This window comes from Podarcis tiliguerta (assembly GCF_965153285.1).
Source record: "Podarcis tiliguerta genome assembly, chromosome: 10".
Classification (NCBI taxonomy): domain Eukaryota; kingdom Metazoa; phylum Chordata; class Lepidosauria; order Squamata; family Lacertidae; genus Podarcis; species Podarcis tiliguerta.
The window spans coordinates 16,914,265-16,937,727 of NC_139543.1; the positions used below are offsets into that span (position 1 = coordinate 16,914,265).

Here is a 23,463-nt window from a genome sequence, read left to right on the forward strand (position 1 = left end):
TGGGATAAGAATGGGGCTGCCTGCTACACTGATGACTAAACTGAGTGCAACAGAAAGGAGAAAAATCAGCTTGCAGGAAAGTTGGGTCCAAAGTCTCATGAGACAATTTAGAAGTAAGCCTTGAAGCCCTGCTCTCTCTCTCTCTCTCTCTCTCTCTCTCTCTCTCTTGCTCTCTCTCTCTCTCGCTGTGTGTGTGTGTGTATGTATGTGCACACCTACATTTTAGGCTTCTTTGGCTAAGACTAGGGTTGGGTGAAACCGCTAATTTAATTTTCTCCCAGTTTCACATCCCTCCCCCCCAATCTTAAATTTGGTTCCCCACACTTTCCCACAAGCTTGAAAAGTCTTCAGAAAATTGACCAGCATTTTGCGTGAATTTCTCTTAATGCGTGCACATTTCCCCCCTAATATACACATTTTGGCAGAGCATAATTACTTTTTGTATGCTTGTTTCATTCATATATGCGTTTTTTCCCTGCACACTTTCAGTGGCTACATTTTTGTACACATAACTTGGCTGGAGAACAGCATTGGGAAATTCAGGGACTTGTGAATTTTGAAAGGTGGGTGTATTTTGCTCCTTGTGCTGTTTTGGTAGGTTCATCTCTAAATGCAAACTGAACTGAATTTCTCCTCTATTCTGAGTAAACTTGTAAAGGATCACACTGTCAGGCAGTACCTATGCTGGGATTTGAATCCAGGTGTCTTGTTTATTTCTCATACTCAAGCATTTGGCTTCCTCTGTGATGCTGTCTGTTTATTTCACCTCCATATCTTTGCTTTATTGTCTAATGAGTTATGCCTGTACTGTGTTCCATGGATATTCGGGGCCATTAGAGTTTCCCTGATCTCTTTAGATCTCTGATTTCTGATTTGGTTTGCTATGAACCATGATGTTTATATTGAAATGCAAATACATCCAGCAGAACCCTCCTGAACACCAGTGTTTGTGTACCTATTTAATAACATACTCATCAAATAACAAATCCTAGCACCAGCACATAAACATGGCTTGGTATTTTGGATTACCCACTTAATTTGCAACTCAAAAAATTCCACTGTGTTTCTGCACAGGATCTATTAAACACCTTGTGTATGTTTCAATTTCCAACGCTTGTTTGTAAATTGGATATTTGCTCCATACCACCTCAGATGTCTCCAAGTTGCCTGGTAGTGTATGTGAACTTAAAGTTACTTTCTCTCTCTAAGGAAAATTAATATATTAGCTACTGTGGAGCATGAACTTGGCAACCCATAGGATCAGGAAAATTGACAAAGACCAGTTGGGACTAGGAGTAATCTCATTCAGTGCAGAAGGTCTGAGGCAGTTCACACTGCAAGGTTAATGTGTGTTGGTTTTCAGGACAGTGGGCCATGTGGAAAAAATGTAGATAATTAACTTGGCTAGTGCCACTGGCTGTTTTATGTGTCTAGTGACAGTGTAACAAAAATACGAGAAGACTAGAGACTCTCCCTTTTGAGATTCCCCGAATAGCAAGTTATTAGAGATTCACTTGATGGAGGTAAATCTTGCTGCAAAATTTAATAATAGAACAGCAACAAAGGAATTAAAAAAAATCATTATAAAAACGATAAATCTTTTCAGCTATCTTTGTTTCTCCTTGATAGCAGGATTCTTGTTTCTAAAAATTCTGGGTCTAGTAATATACACATTCTTTCACATACACACACACACCACAATTGTGTGTTTTGCAGTTAAATGGTTAAGAATATACAGTACTTGGTTTCTGGGATTCAGATAAGATGGTGGCTATCTGACTCCTTGGCTGCCTAAATTTATTCTGTTGACACTGCTTCCACGTGTACACAGCTCAGCAAGGATATACAACAGAAAAGCAAAATAATTTATTTGAATAACAATTCTCAATTCCTGTGTGGCTGAGAAATCAGGTCTCATATTGGCCTCAATTCAAAACACAGCAGCCCATCTTCACTCCCCAGGAGGGGAAAAATCACATAACAACAGGAGGTTCTCCATAGTTATGGGAAGTAAACTGTTTACAGAGGAACCCAGGTTTTGGTGTTGTCGTTCTCCTTACCTTCCTTTTTCAGAAAGATTCTGTTCTACCTTTAAGCTATTACAAGCTCTTTCCCCTCCAAGCCTATTAATCCTTTAGTCTGATAGGAACTGTTTTCCACAACCCGTTTTTTCCCCAAGCCTAACGGAGACCCACCCAAACCTGGGTTCTTCTCCCTGCCACAATGTGTATTAATATCTCAGTCTGATAACTTACTTTGTTTTAGCAAATTAGGCAGAGACCCTGAAAGTTTTTGCATTCAGTGGTTGCATGCCAGGGCGGGGCAGGGGAATCCATGAAGAGTTTTCCATATGCTGTTGGACTCCAATTCCTATCAGCCCCAGCTAGCATAGCCAAAGGTCAGGGATGATGAGAATTGTAGTCCAACAGCATCTATAGTTCACGACATTGGCTATCCCTGTTTTATACAGTATATGCATGTTCATCTGAATTAACTACAAAACATGTAGATAGTCAAATAAACAGGCATTGTCTTGCACAACCCCCTTTTAATCGTTTGTTTCATGTATATACGATAAAGTCAGACAGTCCCAGACTTTTCATGACAGCAAATGGCTTCTAGCTGCTTTTAAAGGACATTAGTGTGGGAATGTTCAGGGATGCAGGAGAGGATATATTGTTTGATTATAGCCTTTCCAACTTGTCTTAACAAGTTCACAATTTAGCAGAGTAACATTCCCCTTTTTAAACTCACAGTGGATGTGTTTGCTCAGGCTCACTAAAGCCTCTATAATAACTGTTCTGGTATTTCCCCCTTATTCCCTCATAAAAGATAAGACACGACACAGTCTTCTATAAAAGTATAAAAAGAGTTTACTCACATTTTGTTCACAATCAGATCCCAGAAGGCAGACTTACCTTAGAAAAGTAACATACACCTGGAAACTATCTCATAAGGAGGCAGTCCATTTGTCCTCTCTTGGGTGGAGGCCAAGAGAGCATCTTTGGCTAAGCAGATGTTGCTTCTTTGATGCATATAGTCAAAGAGAGAAAGATGGCTGTCCTGCCCTGTGCTTTTGTCATTACCTGCACAGGTGAGGCCATACCCACCTCTAGTCACATGCAGAGGAAGTTTGCCCCAGCCAGAAGGAAACAGGAAGTTTACCTGCTGGCTGGACAAACATTCCTCCCCATGTGTAAACATGTTCACTCTAGGAATGTTGTACTTGACTGCTGTTGTGTTTCACATGCCACAATTATGCACCGAGAGCCACAGCAGCCCCACATCACCCAATACCACGTGGGAACCTTTGCCACCAAGCCCTGATGCCTCTTTGGGGCTTTCTGCCAGATCTGGGTAGGAGGCTGACATTGGAGCCTGTGGTGAGGGCTCAAGCTGTTGGCAGCTCTTCAACAGTGCTGATTCCTGATGCCAGTCTTGCTGCTGCTGCTATAAGGAAGCATCCTTGGAGAAAACAGATCCACCTGTGCCCAGCAACTATGATGGCAAAGCCTTGCAGCTTCATATGATGTTTTGTGGCCAATGCACATTTTGTTGTGCTTTACGAAAGCCTGTGAGAATTAGGAATGTGTACAATCTGGAATGATTTCAAATGTTATCATGCAGAAGCTCTGCTGATTCCCAGCCGTGATTCTTCTAGATGGCAGAAATGAGAGACCCATTACATCCATATCCCATTGAGAGGAATGGGGGTGAAAGTTGTAAATGCATGGGAAACGTTTAGGGTGTTGGAGTGCATTAAACTTTTCTGGAATTCTTCATATCATGTGAAATTGCCAGCTTATACAACAAGTTGGGTGTTCTTTCAAAATCTATTTCCTCCCCCCCACCTTGGATTGACAATTCTTTTATCCACTATATGACAAACATAATGTTCTCACTTTATAAAATATAAATTGCATTGCATTCTGCAGCTTGTGCCTCTCAACATATTAGCACATCTGCTGCTTACATTGGCACACTTTAAAACTGACAGATTTCAAGACTGCTTGTTGAGCTGTTCGCAGTTTTGAAATGGGAGGTTACGTTCCGACTCTGCTTTTTCATTAAGGCATGAGCCAGGTTTGCAGTCCGGGTGAATGTCTATCATTAAGCACTTTTGAAAGATCTTCAGTTATCAATTTAGATACACTTTGAAAAATGTCTTCTTTTCTGTCGCCAGGGTATCTCCCCCACCTTCCCAACGTTTAATTTTATTGGCTCCCTTACTGGTTGGGCTGCAGCCAGTTCCTCCTTTCTTTTACAAGCTGAGCATAGCATCGTTTTAAGTCTTTGAGCTGACAATTAGTATCCCATTTCTGGCCGCATAAAGACATTGTGAGCAGCAGTATGCATATACATGCCACCGAAGCCAATGGGATTATGCTCAGGTTAACTGTCCATAGGATTGCAGCCTGTGTTTTCCTTTTACTAGCTTTCATTTATAATGTCCCACTTTGCCCTTTGGCCACAACCCAACAGAGAGTTAGGTGTGCTTAAGCCCATTAAAATCAATGGACTTTCACAGGCCTCCCACTGGGCTATATTGTAACACCTGCCTGCAACACACAAAGTACACCAATAAATTTCACAGCTTCACAAGCAGCCTGATCCTCAAAGGGCACTAACAACTGAAGCGCCTCTGAAGTGAATTTGGTTGCCAAAATCAAGTGTTTTTCATCTTCGCTGAGCATTCAAGCAAAACCCACCCAGTGGTCAAGAGGAAATATTCATAGTTTTTGTGTCTCTCTATGTCTTAAAGGCAGGTTTTTAGCAGTTGGTGTCAAAGCGGGGGGGGGGGGGAATGAAATCTATGCTTTGTATTCCGAGATGATACAATATTCATTTTTGTCATGAATATGCCTGGGCAGAGTCACCTGCCTTGTGGGGAAATCTGTGCATGAGAGGGAACACAGAACATCAGAATGCAGTGGTACCTTGGTTCTCAAACTTAATCCATTCCGGATGTCCGTTCCAAAATCACAGCATTCCGAAACCGAGGCACACTTTTCCATAGAAAGTAATGTGAAACAGAGTAATATGTTCCAGACTTTTAAAAACTACCCCTAAAACACTAATTAAACATGAATTTTACTATCTAATGAGACCACTGATCCATAAAATGAAAGCAATAACCAATGTACTGTACTATAAAATAAATAAGATAGTATTGTAGATGATAAAAAATAAAATTAATTCTTTTCTTACCTGCGTGGATGATAGCTATTGTTTGGATGGGGGGCTTTTATCCATTTCCGCAGTCACACAATCAATCAATGAGTAGCTGAACTGGGTTCCACATAGTCACAAAAACAAATGAACCGAAAACGCCTCAAAAACAAAAATTCAAAATAAAAAGCAAAAACAAAAGTGCCAAACTTAATCTGTTCCAGAAGTCCATTTGACTTCCAAAATGTCCGAAAAGCAAGGCGCAGCTTCTGATTGCTACAGGTGCCCCAGAAACAATAGCTGACAGCTGCATCAGACGTTCGGCTTCTGAAAAACTGGAACACTTACTTCCGGGTTTTTGGCGTTTGAGAACCAAGGCATTTGAGAACCAAGGTACCACTGTATAGGAAGTTGCTATAATGCCAAGGCAACCTGACCCTCCACGCATCACTTTGACAAATGGATACGATGTCATATAACCTGGTGTCATATCTGACATCATATCACAGGACATCGGGGCTGCTAAACTTCATGGAAGAACTGTGAGTGTGCTCCCAATTATTTCTTTGCATCCCCAGCTTGAATGCAAGTCTGGTTGCAAAGGATGATTGCGACCCCTTCTTGAGCTACAAAGGAAGATTCAGTGTTTGCAACTGTGGCTGGAACCAGAAGAAGAATTCAAGCCGCAACAACAAAGAAAAATATGAGGTGCATTGGGTGTGCTCCTGAAATTACCTTTAAAAAGGGGCTCTGTGTCTTTAGCAGACCCATGCCTGATGTTGGGTTAACGGACATTTGGGCATGTTTTTGGCCAAACAATCTCACAGGCCAAGGGGGAGAAGCCCAATAGGCCTAATTGGAAAAGGGAAACCTTTCTTTTAAAAATGTAGAATAGCTTTTTTAAAAAGCTTGTCTTCTATGGCATGATCGCTGGAGTTTTATTTAAAAAATAAATTAGCTTTTGTAGAACATTAACCGGTACATCTGGATGCTGCCATTTCTGAAGAGAGCGATAGCCTAATAACTACAGATTTCCAATTCTGTGTCACAGCACTGAAGATAAACAGCCTTCAAAACCCATAAATTTATAACATGGGAACTCGCTGGTTGTTTTTAGCTGTTTCTTTATGTGTTTCCTTGTTTCCAGGGTCATAATTAAAACTGACTGTAGTCAGGGGTGGGGTATGTGGAGATATTCCTGCTTCCCAACCCTGAATAGTAATTACTGTGATGTTGTCTTTTCTCACTCTCCTTCTGTTGAGCTTTTTATTACGTTGCCAGTCCTATCTAAGTTTACAAGTAGCCTTAAAAAAATAACCGCGGCCTCAATCCATGGAATAGTGAAGGTTAAGCAGCTTGCCCACAGAAACTTCTGGATTAAGATTGTTGACCTCAGTCCAGTATACCTGAAGGAGTGTCTCCACCCCCATTGTTCAGCCCAGACACTGAGGTCCAGCTCCGAGGGCCTTCTGGCAGTTCCCTCACTGTGAGAAGTGAGGTTACAGGGAACCAGGCAGAGGGCCTTCTTGGTAGCGGAACCCGCCCTGTGGAACGCCCTCCCATCACATGTCAAGGCAATAAACAACTATCCAACTTTTAGAAGACATCTGAAGGCAGTCCTGTTCGGGGAAGTTTTTAATGTTTGATGTTTCAGGTTAAGAACAGACCTCCAGAACTAATTAAGTTCTTAAGCCGAGGTACCACTGTATATTATTTTAGGTGATTAACTGCATCCTTCAGGGATGCAGAGCAGACTTGTCTAAAGCTCTGCTTAATACTTTACAAATGTGTGTGTGTGGAGAAAGGGAGAGAAAGAAAGAAAGAAAGAAAGAAAGAGAAAGTATGTGTTCCACTAGCCCAGTTTGTCTTAAACTTGGGTCTCCAGCTGTTGTTGGACTACAACTGAAGGCAGCCCTGTTTAGGGAATTTCCAGCTGTTGTTGGACTACAACTGAAGGGAATTTTTTAATGTGTGACATTTTTATATATCTTTGTTGGAAGCCACCCAGAGTGGCTGGGGTAACCCAGCCGGATGAACAGGGTACAAATAAATTATTATTATTATTATTATTATTATTATTATTATTATTATTACAATTCCCATCATCCCTTGCTACCAGGACCAGTGGCCAGGGATGATGGGAATTGTAGTCCAACAAGAGCTGGAGAAACTGGCACTAGCCCCTGTTGAGCTTTTCCACCCACACCCAATGGAGTCTCTTCCACCCACTGACAGTAGTGGGTGGTGTTTTGTAAAACATGGAAGGGTACAAGATTGGGAATATTGGGGAAATATTGCCCCAGAAAAACTTAAGTGAGTGAACATGGAACATCGGAAGCTTCTTTATACTGAGTCAGATCATGGCTCAGCTATCTCAGTATTGTTGACATTGACTGGGAAAAGGAGCTGTCCAGGGTTTCAGGAAGGGCTCCTACTAGGAGATGCCACTGGGGGAGTAGATGTACCTTCCACTCACACTAAGGGCCCATTTGGATACAAGTCATGGATTAGAGACTCCACAAGCTCACTCAGATGTAACACAATCTAACCTGATAGGATGTGCTTCCACGTGAGATCGCCTCCTCCCAGCATCAGTTTATTGAAGCGTTTTATCTGTGCTCCAGGAAGGATTGTGACAGAGTGACCCATAAATACGATAAACAAACAAGATGCCCTTTCCCCATAATCCCGTCTGAATCTTCTGCAAAGCAAAAACAGATATGAAAATGTTTTCAATATTCCCACCCCACCCACCTCTTAATGGTATAATGACTAACTAAGCATTAGCCTTTGCTATTTACATTTACATTTTATTTTATTTTTTAGTTTTTAACAGACGTTGTTAAAAAGAAAAGAAAAGAAAAGAGAGAAAAGCACAGCTTTGGAGGCCAAATTGCACACTGGCGTAGATGTGCACCTGTGTGCATTTCACTGCAGCCCTGGCTCATTATTTCTGCAGTTGGCTTATAATTTATTCTATAAAGCTCATTATCTGAAATACAGCAGTTTGAGTGTGTTCCACCCGGCAAGTGATAGTTATTTTATGCACTGATCTTTATGATGATTGGAGGCATTAATCAAACAACTGGTACAGTAAACCAAAAACAGATTCATACCTTCTCCCATTAGCATAATCACATTATGTCTCTTAAACAACGTTCCATAAGCCTTCACATTCAATCTGGTGCAGGGAGGGAAATAATTAATTAAAGGCCAGAAATAGTGGCGTGGAGGAAAATTGGCCCTACATCCCAGAAGAGTTTATTATGTGCAAGTACCGGGCTGCGACGGGATGCGGGTGGCGCTGTGGGAAAAACCTCAGTGCCTAGGACTTGCTGATTGTATGGTCGGCGGTTCGAATCCCCGCGGCGGGGTGAGCTCCCGTCGTTCGGTCCCAGCTCCTGCCCACCTAGCAGTTCGAAAGCACTCCTAAGTGCAAGTAGATAAATAGGGACTGCTTTATAGCGGGAAGGTAAACGGCGTTTCCGTGCGCTCCGCTGGTGCTGGCTTGCCAGCTGCAGCTTCGTCACGCTGGCCACGTTACCCGGAAGTGTCTCCGGACAGCGCTAGCTCCCGGCCTCTTAAGTGAGATGAGCACGCAACCCTAGAGTTGGACACGACTGGCCCGTACGGGCAGGGGTACCTTTACCTTTACCTTACCGGGCTGGGAGGGGGGTGGAAATGAACATTGAAGAAGAAGAAGAAGAGTTTGGATTTGATATCCCGCCTTTCACTCCCCTTCAGGAGTCTCAAAGCGGCTAACATTCTCCTTTCCCTTCCTCCCCCACAACAAACACTCTGTGGGGTGAGTGGGGTTGAGCGACTTCAGAGAAGTGTGACTGGCCCAAGGTCACCCAGCAGCTGCATGTGGAGGAGCGGAGACGCAAACCCAGTTCCCCAGATTACGAGACTACCGCTCTTAATCACTACACCACACTGGCTCTTAAATTGTACAATTTAAAAGCTAATCCCCCTCTTTTTTCTGGTACACAGATGAGAATGCTTGTCTTGTGACAGCAAAATGGCCACCTCTTTCCCTGAATTGTAACCAATGTATCCAATTGTGTCCAGTGTCAAAACCCTGTCGTCCCCCCTTTTAACTGTTTCCCCCATACATTCACATCTCTGATCTCAACTACTTCATCTCAGCTATTGTCATCTGCAGGCCACATGACTGGCTGTGGTCTAAACCACTGAGCCTCTTGGGCTTGCTGATCGGAAGGTCGGTGGTTTGAATCTGCATGGCAGGGTAAGCTCCCGTTGCTCTGTCCCAGCTCCTGCCAACCTAGCAGTTCAAAAGCATATCAGTGCAGGTAGATAAATAGGTACCGCAGCAGCAGGAAGGTAAACGGCGTTTCCGTGCACTGCTCTGGTTTCCATCACGGTCTTCTGTTGCACCGAAGCGGTTTAGTCATGCTGGCCACATGACCCGGAAAGCTGTCTATGGACAAATGCCAGCTCCCTCAGCCTGAAAAGTGAGATGAGCGCCGCAACCCCATAGTCGCCTTTGAGTGGATTTAACCATCCAGGAGTCCTTTACCTTTACCTTTACCTTTCAGAAGGGATATATTTGTCTCTCCCATGTTGCTTGAATTGCTGGTGTTGCTGCATTTTAGCTTTTTAGAGCATCAAAGAAAAATTGGCGCATCTGTGGCAAGCAACTCCAAACACAAATGTTGCTTATTTATATACAATATTTTTTTACACTGCTTTTCAGGTGGAGCCCACAAAGTAGTTTGTTTGAAATTACAGTAAGTATCATTTAAGATAAGAAAAGTTAAAATGGAAAAGGCCACTTGTTTGTTTACATACTTCTTTCCACTCCCCTCAGGACAAGATGGTTTTGCAGAAGCCCCTGTGGCCCCATTATTCTGAATGATTATTGTTGATATTATTCTAAATCTTTGATAGAGTTCTTATATTTTATTGGGAAAAAATAAAATATAAAGCAATAAAGTGATACAAAAGGGGGGGAAATAATGAAGAAAAAATAACAAAACACACAACTGTTTAAAGGGGGGAAATTTTTTGAACATATACAAAAATATCCTAACCCATACATTCTTTTCTAAATTTTATATTATTATCCTAATGCTATTGTAAATATTACATTTTGTACAAATTCGTTTCAAATATTGTCATATTTATCCAGGCAGAGTCTATGTCTGTAAGCAGACCGTGGCAAGTGTTACCATATTATATTGATTAAAAGAGATCATGTCTTTATTCTTCCAGTTCATCAATATCAATCTCTTGGCTACCATTTAGCACGTAAGATCCATTTTTGTTGTCCAGTTGTTAACTTCTATATAGTAGGTATATAGTTCAGAAGAATATTCTCTGCTGAAAATGTTAGGTACATCTAGTCAAACGTGGTCCTCCAAGTCCAGGGCTGTTTCCCCCTAGCTGGAACTCACCAGAACTCAATTCTGGCACCTCTCAGGTGGGCACCATTGCCATTGTAAGAGAACAAGGGAGGAGTTTTGGCACCTCTTTTTCTAGAAAAAATAGCACTGTCCAAGCCTCTCCATCTTTCCTTTAGGTCTTGCCTAGGCCACACCCATCTCTTGCTCACACCCTCCTCAGTTGCTTTTGCCTGGCTGGAATGCATTGATGATAATGCCTGTTGTTTGTCTGGGGGGAGAGGGAAAGACATGGATTTGGGTGAAGAAACTTTTGCAGGGCTGCAGTGTGACTGTGTGCAAAGGTTAGAGCCCTTCCCATGTTTTGCCTCCAGCCCACAACAAGTCCATGCAGTTCTCGGGCTGAAAAGGTTTCCCCTCCGTGACTTAGAGCCTTACGGAGTTGCGACGTTACGATAAAAATAGATTCAGGCCACCCAAATAAATTCCATTTCTGTTAAGCCCCAGGCTAAAGAAAAGTCAATGAAGAGCTAGCACTGTAAATGTCCTGTGATACAGAAATCAGAAATGCTAAAGCCCTTAAGTCAGAGATTCATATCTCCATTCTGATTAAGTGTCTTTTGTCGCTCGAGAATGGAAAATGCAAGATCAGAATTTTGCGGAGTTTAAGTGATTATGTAAATATTTAAGAAAGCTGCAGGAGACATGGGTTGCATCGCAAATGAAGCTTGAGCTGGTGATTGATGTTTGGAATGAAATTATATAAACCAGTGAAAGCCTCCTATCACAGTGGCACTGCAGTGCCACCCAATCACCTTTTATCCCCCTCCTACAACATTTCCTGTGCCTCTCCTGTAGCCAGTTCTAAAGAGTGACTAAGCCCCTTAAGGGCTGCCACTGCTTGTTGTATCTAAAGCCTGGGCAGCAAAGGCACATTAATCACCCATAGAGGTATCCTCTTTCATGAGACGTCTGTGGAAAGTTTCCTCCCTGGTATTTTGTCTATAGGCAGAATAATGGACTAACTCGAATGTCATTGCCGCTATTTATTGCTTGGTGTACAATTTATGGGCAGGTTCAACTTCTGATAGCCATAGTCACTCAGGAGTTATGTGGTACAGGAGTCTATTTATTCCAAACTCTTCTGTTCAAAGTACTTCATAACTCTGAACGTTCTATGGAAGTCAGATATTTGGATGGGTATTTCAAATTCATATATGAACTTCAGCCTTGTTCATCTCTGCCATTCCTGATGATATGAACTTGACCTCTGGTTCTCTCACTTGCACATCTACTTCCCTTTCCATCTCGGTTTCTCAGTACAGTGGTACCTCAGGTTACATACGCTTCAGGTTACATACGTTTCAGGTTACAGACTCCTCTAACGCAGAAATAGTACCTCGGGTTAAGAACTTTGCTTCAGGATGAGAACAGAAATCGTGCTCCGGCGGTGCAGCAGCAGGAGGAGGCCCCATTAGCTAAAGTGGTGCTTCAGGTTAAGAACAGTTTCAGGTTAAGAACGGACCTCCGGAACGAATTAAGTACTTAACCCGAGGTACCACTGTATCCTCTTTCCTCTTCAGCAGGGATCCATCACTCTTCCATCTCCCCTTCAACTTTTACCCTTGCCTCCTTCTAATCAGGCTCCAAACTATTCCCTCCCTTCCATGTTTCCCTATTCTCTCACTCTCTTTTTAGGCCCTACTGTCTGTCCTGCTGCTGTTGGTCAATTTCTTATCACATTTGGACTCAACATATAGTGGCAGGTGAAGGATTGTGCCCACTAATACTGCTCCAGAACATGTATATGTTCAGCAGGTGACCACTGATTCGACAATGTTGTGCAACTCTTTATACTGACAATGGGAACCCTGGGTTCTCCAGGTTGTGCTCCGAGCCCCAAAACCCATCCCTCATGGAAATAAAGACACGGTGGAGACAGAAATTAGTTTAAATGTTAATGGGCAAATTTTGGCCACAACTTTATTGAATACACAAATGTGACTGGTATTGACTTAGGCATTAGTATCAAAACTATATGTGGCTCCTGCCCCACCCTGCAGGAAGCCTGGAAGGGTAAACAACCAGCAGGGGGATCTCCGTCAGTGTATATTGATTGGTGCTCACCCCTGGGGTTCCCAGCGGTCCAAGCATGTCCCTAGCCCCTCTCCAGGCTTCAGACGATATCCAGACCCCCGGATTCCTTTAATGGAATACCCTATTCATTGCCACCAAAGGTCCGTATAGTAAAAGCTATGGTTTTCCCAGTAGTGATGTATGGAAGTGAGAGCTGGACCATAAAGAAGGCTGATTGCCGAAGAATTGATGCTTTTGAATTATGGTGCTGGAGGAGACTCTTGAGAGTCCCATGGACTGCAAGAAGATCAAACCTATCCATTCTGAAGGAAATCAGCTCTGAGTGCTCACTGGAAGGACAGATCATGAAGCTGAGGCTCCAATACTTTGGCCACCTCATGACTTCTCTGACTCCACCTCAAGACTCCCTGGAAAAGACCCTGATGTTGGGGAAAATGGAGGGCACAAGGAGAAGGGGATGACAGAGGACGAGATGGTTGGATAGTGTCTTCGAAGCTACAAACATGAGTCTGACCAAACTGCGGGAGGCAGTGGAAGACAGAAGTGCCTGGCGTGCTCTGGTCCATGGGGTCACGAAGAGTCGGACACGACTAAACGACTAAACAACAACAACAACATTCATTGGAGGGGTAGGTGATGGCTGCACCTCCCCTCCCCACATTCCTCTAAACCAATGCCTAACCGCCAAACCTTATAAAGTTGTGATGATTGCTAAGAGGTAGGCAAAAACCAAGTGGCCACAGCCAATCTGCCACAGTGGGAAAAATTCCTACCCAACCCCTGTTCCAAAACGGCAACCAACCGAAGTCCCAAAGCAAGGCCAAACACGACCTAATTAACGGGTGGGCGGGCTGGTGTTCGGCAGTACGAAGCAAAAGGAGGTCCCTACGTCGTGCTGCCAAATAGATACACCCAACCTTGCCACGCTGCTGATTGGCTAAAGGCCATTGGCATAACTGTGGCACCACCGGCTTGGATCGGGACAAGCCCCGCCCACAAGCCAGTTGGGGAAGAGTTTCAGGGGCCGAGCACAACATGGACCCTCTGTTAGGAGGATCCAACTTCTCAGTCACAATAACAGACCCTACATGGTCCACTTCTCATCTTCCACTAAATGGCAGGAGTGTGAGCGGGAAGCCCGCCATGTAAGCTCCAGTCCCAATCCATGTGCTTAGTCTACACATGAAGTGAAAGTGAATACAGGGCTATTGTGATAATACAACAAAGGAGCTCAGTTAATAGCAGCTGGTGGAGACTTATTTCTGCCATGCCCTCCGTCACTTATTATGGCTGCTCAGCCAATTTGGCCAGAAAGTATCAAGTCTTGTGATGTAGTGATGTTCAAGCAGCATTCGGGGATTATTCAGGAACTCTCCAGAGGTTTTCAATGAGCGAACCGGCAAGAGCAAACCGGCATACTTGCTCACTCAGCACTTCCTCTGATATATGCCCTAGAAAGGGACGGGCATCTTTTAGTGTGTTCTGCCAACTTTCATAGTGGCACAGTAGACTTTGCTGTGCTCTGCAAGAGCCCCAAATCCACAAGGGTTGTGTGGCAGATATGCAAAGAGGTGGAAAGAAGTGGCCTGAAAAAGGGTCCCTCACCCTTGAAAAAGTGTGTTCAGGAAGATGAATGGTTAGACTCGCAGCAAGCATTTGGTCCCTGTTACCAGCATCCCCGTCATACTCAGTCAGCCCAATTTGCCAACACCTCCATTGTGTTTAAAGTGTCTGGCCTGGCATCTTGTGCCACTGCCACAAGACCTATCAGTTGGGCTAGTTCAAGGAAAACATTGCCCAACCTCTCCTTTTCACTTCTTCCCTTCCTCACCACTGTTGTTTATCCAAAGTGCAGTGAGGGACTGGGAGTGAGTGAAATGCCTGGTTTCTTCCTTGGGAGACAAGAGAGCCCTGGGCAGTATGGTCAAAATTCATTTGCTATGCACTCAGGCTGGAGCTATGCCCACTCACACAGGCTTCTAGCATCTCTCATGCCCAGTGCTCATGTATTAAAAATGAAAACTGAAGCAAGGCAGGGAGTAGTCTATGTGTTGCGGGGCGGGGAGGGTGTGACTGTATTTTTCAGAGCCCGGTGAACTTATTATGGCAGTCAGCCCAGAAACCCCCCAAACTGTCTGTTCAGGTTGTTCTGCTGGGGTGGCAGCCCCACTGAGAGAGCTCACCTGGGGTAGTAGTAGTAATAATAATAAAAATATCTTACTTATACCCCGCCCACCTGGCTGGCCTCCCCAGCCACTCTGGGCAGCTTCCAACAGAACACCCAAAGCACGACAAAACAGCAAACATTATAAACTTCTCTAAACAGGGCTGCCTTCAGATGTCTTCTGAAAGTCAGATAGTTGTTTATTGCCTTGACATGTGATGGGAGGGCGTTCCACAAGGCGGGTGCCACTACCAAGAAGGCCCTCTGCCTGGTTCCCTGTAACCTCACTTCTCACAGTGAGGGAATTGCCAGAAGGCCCTCGGAGCTGGACCTCAGTGTCCGTGCTGAATGAAGGGGGTGGAGACGCTCCATCAGGTATACTGAAGCCTAGCTTGATTCTGGTTTACTTTGCTCTTCTTTCTACACATCATAGTTGGCTAGCTCGTTTGAACTACTTTGTGGAATTGCTGCCCCTTCTTTACAGCTTCATAGTGGAGAACACAAGAACTTGAGTTTTTTCCAGATTCTGGAACCCGGACCCTGAGAAAGAGAAGCAACTGTAGCTGAAAGAACAGCGGAAGAGTAAATTTTCACCAGATACAGCTTTCCCCATCGTAGTGTTGTACTGATGAGAGAAACGTTGGTATTTCAACATAGGCATTTTATATAGCTTAAATCCACACTGTGAAAATGTCATGATTCCATTTCCAGTGACCGGTGCAAGCATATTTCATAACAGAGAATACCAAAGGTGTGACATTTTTTGGTGGGTGGTTGACTTATATTTATGGCATTCACGATATGCATCATTTTGCAGCTATACATTAACATTTACTTTGGGAAGTACAGCTATAATTAAATTTTACAGCCAATTAAGTTGATGAGTCACTGTCACCTGGGTAAACTACTGTTTTAGATCTTGAAACAATTAGATTGGGAACATTCTTAGCAACCTTGTTCCTTTTTGTTTGTATATATTGGTGGAGAGCAAAGATGGGCTTTGCTATAACTGTGGTACTTCAGGAAAGCTGGAATCCTGAAGCAGTTTAGAGAGAGGGAGGTAGAGAGAGTATGCAGAAAACTGTAATCTCATTCCCTCAGTACTTAATTAGGAAGAGACATATAGGGCTAATAAAATAATAAACTTGTTTCTAATTTATGTGGCAATGTGATTTATGAGCGACATGTTTGCAAGGGATGAAAATGAAAGATTATGTTGCAAATAAGAAGTTATCTATCTAACTCTCATGTGCACTGGCAATAAAGTAGACCTCTGAATAATGAGTATTGGTATGAACCAGAACTCTAAGAAAACTGGACTACATATTTCCCCTTAATTGGATCTCGTAAGAGAGAAAAGCTATGCATCTGCCTACTTGCAATACGTTTAGATTATACAAAATGACACAGCCGTGAAGATGCCTACATGGAACTCTGTTTTTGGATATAATCTGAAATGTAGAAGGTTTAATTGCAAATGGAAACAGAACAGTTCTTAAGAAACAAGCAGATCTAGAGTGCTGGGGGGGGGGCATACCAGAGGAACAAACTCTTGGACAAGGGTGTTGTGTGTGTGTTTTTTTTTGGGGGGGGGTGTCGGTAGAGGTGTTGTTGCTGTTGTTGATAATAATTTGTTGTATCTTTATTTTTTATATCTGTCTAGATTTATGTGGAAAATGTTCTATTTGGCTGTGTACTTTTTGATGAGTTTAATTTATTGTTTATTATTACTTTTGTTATGTTTGTAACTATGCACAATGTTTCATGTTGCAAGCTGCCTTGAGCATGGTTTTAAGTATGGAAAGGTGGTATACAAAAAAAAAATTGGATTAATTGATTAATAGAACTATATCATGGGGCAGGGTTGTTGTCAGGTAATAAGTCAGTTTCTTGATTAGATGAATCAAACAACTGACTTCTTCACATATAAGCACCCTAAAATATCATGAGTATTTAGACTGTGAAGCAACTGGATACAGAGATGCATTTTTTGTCACATGTTGCTGCCCATGCTAAGACTATGGAATCTTAAGGCAGAATATAAAGGATAAATTAATGGGGAGAATTACCTGCTTTTTCAAAAGGAGACAAAACTTCGCAGCTCCCACGGAAATATACTGGAGAAGCGATGTCAGAATGACCCGCTTCAAAGGATGTGTGTGAGGGAGACCGGGGGGCATGGATTGGGCACGTCGGCATGCCAACACTAGAGGAACGCTTGACCAATTATGGGCACATTCCTGGTGTGCCTTATATAAGGCAGGCCACACTGTAGCCCCTCTCCACTTCCTATGTGCCATCTGTGCTTCCCACTGTATGGGCTTGAATGGGTGATGCCCCCTTGAAGGGGGTTGAGTAGGGATTTTGGGAAGGTCTCCCACATTCACCTTGAGCTCTCCCTCGTCTACCTGCACCAGACTTTTCACAACTCAGGGAGGGGTATATTAAGTATCTGGGTGGTAGGCGTGTTGGGACGCGGGTGGCACTGTGATCTAAACCACTGAGCCTCTTGGGCTTATCCTTGCAACAGAGTGAGCTCCCATTGTTCGGTCCCAGCTCCTGCCAACCTAGCAGTTTGAAAGCACACCAGTGCAAGTAGATAAATAGGTAGCACTGTGGCAGGAAGGTAAATGGCATTTCTGTGCGCTCTGGATTCAGTCAGGGTGTTCGGTTGCACCAGAAGCAATTTAGTCACGCTGGCCACATGACCCAGAAAGTTCTCTGTGGACAAACACCGGGTCCCTCGGCCTGAAAGCAAGGTGAGTGCTGCAACCACATACAGTGGTACCTCAGGTTACGAACTTAATTCATTCTGGAGGTCCATTCTTAACCTGAAACTGTTCTTAACTTCAGGTACTACTTTAGCTAATGGGGCTTCCTGCTGCTGTTGCGCCGCCAGAGCACAATTTCTGTTCTCATCCTGAAGCAAAGTTCTTAACCCGAGGTACTATTTCTAGGTTAGGGGAGTCTGTAACCTGAAGTGTCTGTAACCCGAGGTACCACTGTAGTTGCCTTTGACTGGACTTAACCATCCAGGAGTCCTTTACTTTAGTGTTGTGGTAATAACTAGTACGACACAAGAACACAGCAGGATACTTTTAAGCACAGCACTTGTCGGGGGATAGTTACCCACACAACCTCTTATTGGCATCTGGTTCCAGAGGCCAAGGGACTGGGACTGCTTAGGGATGGGCAAATCTCAAGCCTCTCGTTTTCATATTTTTATCCCTTTCTTGTAACTTGAAGCCATTAGTTCAGGGCTTACCCTCCAGCAAAAAACAAGTCTGCCCCATCTGACAGCCCCTTAGGTACTTGAGGATGGCTATCATATCACCTCTCAGTGATAAATATCACACCATATCTGTTCACTGGTTAAATTTCTGTGTTTAATAACTGCCTATCTAGATGATCAATTAATGTCTCCTTTTTCTAGTCTTAAATTCTGTTCTCCACATTTCCAAATAAGTTTCTTTTTATATATATAAAAAAACCTCCTGTGAATTTACTAGTATTTTAGTGCTGTTTTCTCCTAATTTGATAATGCAGATACTTATGTGGCCAAACCAGCACCAATTAACCAGCATGCAATTAACAAATACACTGGTAGGTTTGGGACCCTGAGTAATTAGTCCAAAAAGGGGCCTTATTAGGCACCAAGCAAGGGTTAAATCAGCTGTGAGTCAGTTTCAGAACCCAATCAGACATGAGTCAATTGCAACTGTCCCAACCATCCCTCTTAGTCCTGTCCCTTCTATGACTAGAGCCAGTATGGTGTAGTGGTTAAGAGCGGTGGACTAGTAATCTGGTGAACCGGGTTCGCGTCTCTGCTCCTCCACATGCAGCTGCTGGGTGACCTTGGGCCAGTCACACTTCTCTGAAGTCTCTCAGCCTCACTCACCTCACAGAGTGTTTGTTGTGGGGGATGAAGGGAAAGGAGATTGTTGGCCGCTTTGAGACTCCTTGGGGTAGTGGATAAAGCGGGATATAACTCTGTGTCTATGTTGCGCCTTCTGCACAATACCCATTTTCCCCTTCTGGAATGACTGAATTTACATCATGTTTGGGGTGACTAATATTTTTGTACAAATTCTTGTTGCATTGTGTTACGAGTTTTGATATTGAAATAACTGTAAATTCAACATAAGAATACCTTCCCCCCCATTTCCTCTCTCTTTCTTCCCCCCTGCATGTGCTTTTCTTTCTAAAAAAATGTTTAGGGGTACTCTCATTTTGATTCAAGAAAATCACCTTTTTATGGTTCAAATTGGGAAAAATAAATACAGTAAATGGACAAAAGTACAAAGATTCACAGAATGGTTAGGGGTATGCGTACCCCTGCATCCTCCCAAGAAAAAAAAGCACTGCCCCCACGCCATTCCTGCAGATAATTTGAATATGTTTTTGACATTTCCGCTAATGACATTGGGATACGGTTCTGCAATTATTTTATATTACTGATGTTTTGAAGCTGTGAGGTTTACAAGATTATGTGTTTATGACTAAGAAGGGAAGTGCTCAATATGCATGTGTCAGAGTGGAAACATTTACACCTCATATATTTTTAGTAGTGCTAAAGAACAAACATGTTTTCCTTTTGGGTGGAAGAGCATATTGGATATTAATTTTCAAGAAAAAAACATTTAAAAAAAAAATGTTTAACACAATAAAAATATAGGCTTGCCTGATATAGGAAACACATTCTGGTGTTTATTTAGAAGCAGTGGGGGTGTAATGGTTAGAGTGTTGGACTAGGACTTGGGAAATCAAGGTCAAAATTCCCACTTGTCCATAAAGCTATCTGTCACTGCCTCTCAGGATTGCTGTGGGGATTAAATTAGGGGGGGGGGACACCAGATATTCCACTTCGAGTTCCTTGGAGTAAAAGGTGGAGAATAAATACGATCAATCAATTACAGTGGAACCTTGGTTATGATTCAAGGACCCGCCACCCGCTTGGGGATAAGAAAGACACATGGACACAGTATATAAGGTTAATGGGCTAAAAAAGGCCACAACTTTATTGATTACAGCGTGTGAGAGGTATTGGCATAGGCACAGCATAAAACAACAGAGTGTGACTCCACCCCCTCAGGGAGGGGTGAGTCTAACAAGGGTTAACCACCAGTGGGAGGAACCTGTTGATGCAAATACAACTGAAAGCTCCCCCTGATGTCACCAGGGGTCGTGCCATAGCCCTAGCCACCAGCAAGGGCGTCGAACAGGATCCACGACCGCCGGATTCCTTTACCCATAAAGTGGAAGGGTAGGTGATGGCCACACCCTGCCCTCCAATACACAAACATATTCCAGTGCCTAATCGCCAATACCTAAAAGTTGTGACGATTTGCTACGAGGTAGGCGAAAAAACCAAGTGGCCGGTGCCAATTTGCCAGTTGGATAAAAATTCCTACCAGGCCCCTTGGACAACCAAGGCGACCAACGACAGGTCCATAGCAATGTCAAGAACCAAGCAGTGAACTAAAGGGAGGATGGGTGGGTGATCCGACCAAAACCAGCAGCGGAATGAAAGGGAAGTGCTGCCGCAGCCACGTTTGAGCGGCAAAACCCCGCCCCCAGGCCTCCACCTGGTTGGTTGGCTACCTGGGGGCGTGGCGCGGCAGCCAGGGCAGCTGGGCAGGGGGCTGAAACGCCCCCTGCCAACACGGGAAACGGCTCCTGCTCACAACTCCTCCTCTCTGTAAGGAGGAGAGGCTTTCTCAAACTTAATACATTCCAGAAGTCCATTCCAAAAACAAAGCGTTCCAAAACCAAGGTGCGCTTTCCCATAGAAAGTAGTGCATCACCGATAAATCTGTTCCAGACTTTTAAAAGCAACCCCTAAAACAGCAATTTAACATGAATTGTCTAACGAGGCCATTTATCCATAAAATGAAAGCAATAATCAATGTACTGTACTATAAAATAAATAAGACAGTATTGTAGATGATAAAAAATAAAATTAATTCCCCCCCCTTACCTGCACTGATGTTAGCCATTGTTTGGATGGGGGGCTTTTATCCATTTCTGCAGTCACACAGTCAAACAATCAATCAGTAGCTGAACTGAGTTCCAAAAAGTCACAAAAACAAATTAACTGAAAAAGCCTCAAAAACAGAAACGCAAAATAAATAGCAAGAAAAAAAGCGCCCAACGTAATCTGTTCTGGAAGTCCGTTTGACTTCCAAAATGTTTGAAAACCAAGGCACAGCTTCTGATTGGTGCAGGCGCCTCAGAAACAATAGTCAGCAGCCACATTGGACATTCAGCTTCCGAAAAATGTTCGAAAACCGGAACACTTACTTCCAGGTTTTTGGCGTTTGAGAACCAAAGCATTTGAGAACCAAGACGTTTGAGAACCAAGGTACCAGTGTAGCTGTTTCTCACTGCTGTCTAATTTCTCATGAAAAGAATCCGAATACAGTCCATTTTCAGTTGTACCTTGGTTTTTGAACAGCTTAGTTCAAACAGCTTAGTTCCTGAATGTTTTGGTTCCCGAACGCTGCAAACCCGGAAGTGACTCTTCCATTGATTTCATTGTTGAAACAGAAAGAACTTTCAACAGGACTCCATCTTTGAAGACAAGAGAGCCCACATTTATTCTCTTACTAATTCTGATAATAATGGATAACAATAACAGATTTGTTATGGCATGATTAGTATGCATTTACCTGGAGATCATCTGGTGTCAGTTTTTCTTATCTCATTAGCAGCAAGCCCATGGCTGAAAAGTAAATGGGCTGTGACCAGCAAGAGGAATGAAGGAGCTACATCTGTGCACTTAAAATAAGAGTGGATTTTGTGAAAGTGGATTTTTCGTAGTGGCTGAAAAGGGGGGAACTTCCTTTTGAATAGCTGTGATTAGGCAGATTATGGATAACACCTAAAATGAGCAAATTTACTAAATGTTTGCACATATGAAGCAAAATAAATTAAAGACAGATTTTGTATGCAATCCATTTAATAGTGCACTGGGATGAAAAAACAACAACACCCAGAATATAAGTGATTTAAGAATTAGATATATTGTGACTTATTGTGCTAAGTAATATGTGATGTGTTGGCTTTTTCCTTGGGCAGTTGGCTTCTACTCAGAGTAGAACTATTGAAGTGAACATTTATTATTATTATTATTATTATTATTATTATTATTATTATTATTATTAATTCAACTTATACACCGCCCTATACCCGGAGGTGTCAGGGCAGTTCACAAGAAGACCACAATGTATGTGGTTAACTTTTAGTGAGTCAACTCTGAAAAGATTTAATTGAATGCAACCCAAAATATTTGTCAGTATCTAATGGGTTTGCTTAAAAAATAATAATGCAAGGGTTTCTCAGTAACAAAAAACAAACAATAACAATAACAAAAAACAAAATTTATGCTGTGCCAAGACAGCTGAATCTGAATGTTGGCAACTTCACATTCTCCCTAAAACCTGAAATAGTTATGCGTTGACCTCGGTTTTCTGTCTGCCATGCTTTTGCTGCTGCTGTTTAAAAATAGTGAAGCATAAGGCAGCCTTAAACACAGTGAAAGATGGTGGCACCTCTTGGCACGAAATACAGTTTCCTTCCAGCATGTTATGTTTATCAGACAATAGATGTAGGGGGGGGGAATAAAGGTATTCTCTCCATTTCATTTAAAACAGACTGACAGAATGCTGTAAAAATATCCTATAAATAACTTTAGCCAGCTGTTCAGTGAGAGTCACTAAGCTGAAAACAGAGGCTTTGGAGACAGTCTATGTAGCTAGGCACTCTTTCTTGAAATGTTCTCATTATTTACCATCCCAGAATGAGTTTATAAGGGTGGCTCAGTGTACAATAACTGGAGAGGGTCATATTTCTGTTTTGTGTAGTTTATTTTTGTGGGTAAAAAAAAATAGGCCTTGTTTTGGCTGGCAGTGTGTCTCTAGTCTTAGAAGACAAAAACTTACGTTTGGCAATAGCTTCAAATTTTGCAATCAAGTTTGTCAAAAAAACCCAAAAAAGTCCCCCAAACCTGCTTCCATCATGGTGTGAGCTGGATCCAGGTGATCTGCCCCACTCTCTTGATGCAGAGGTCCTTTGTGAGAGGCTGTTGCTTAGCAACTGCCATCTATGGAAGACTTGGCTGTACCATAGACCAAACAAGGTCCGCTAGTTCCAGAAATCTCTGTGGTCGTGCTTGTCTGACAATAGGAGGGAAGTCCAAAAATGAGGCAAACCCATGTTATTTCCGCAAATGTTTTTGAATGTGGCTACATTGTCCAGATCTTTTGAGAGCTTCTTGTATAAATATTCTTAATAATAATAAAAATAATAATGAGTGCCTGAGGACCCTGGTCCTGCCACTCTTTACCTGGCCCAGGGCGGGACCTGACAGGCCTCATAAGGATGGCTGCGGCGGCTGCTGCCCAGCAAGGACTGGGGTCCTTTGAGGGAAGTTTTGTTGGGAGTTTTTGCTGTTGTTACTGATATTAACTGATATTACTGATATTACCTTTTTGTATCTTTATTTTTCTGTGGAAATTGTTCAGTTTGGTCATGTAGTTTTTGATGTGTTTTGTTTATTTTTGACTATTTTGCTATGCTTGTGATTATGTAAATCTTTTCATATTGTAAGCCGCCAAGCATTGTTTTAATTGTGGAAAGGCAGCATACAAATAAAAAATGATGCTGATGATA

General features: G+C 42.9%; 1 protein-coding gene across 4 annotated transcripts in view; it reads left to right on the forward strand.

The window, feature by feature from the left end:
• The window catches only part of GRM8 (glutamate metabotropic receptor 8), a 556,320-nt gene that overhangs the window by 349,680 nt on the left and 183,177 nt on the right, over positions 1-23,463 (forward strand). The gene's annotated exons all lie outside the window — the stretch shown is intronic.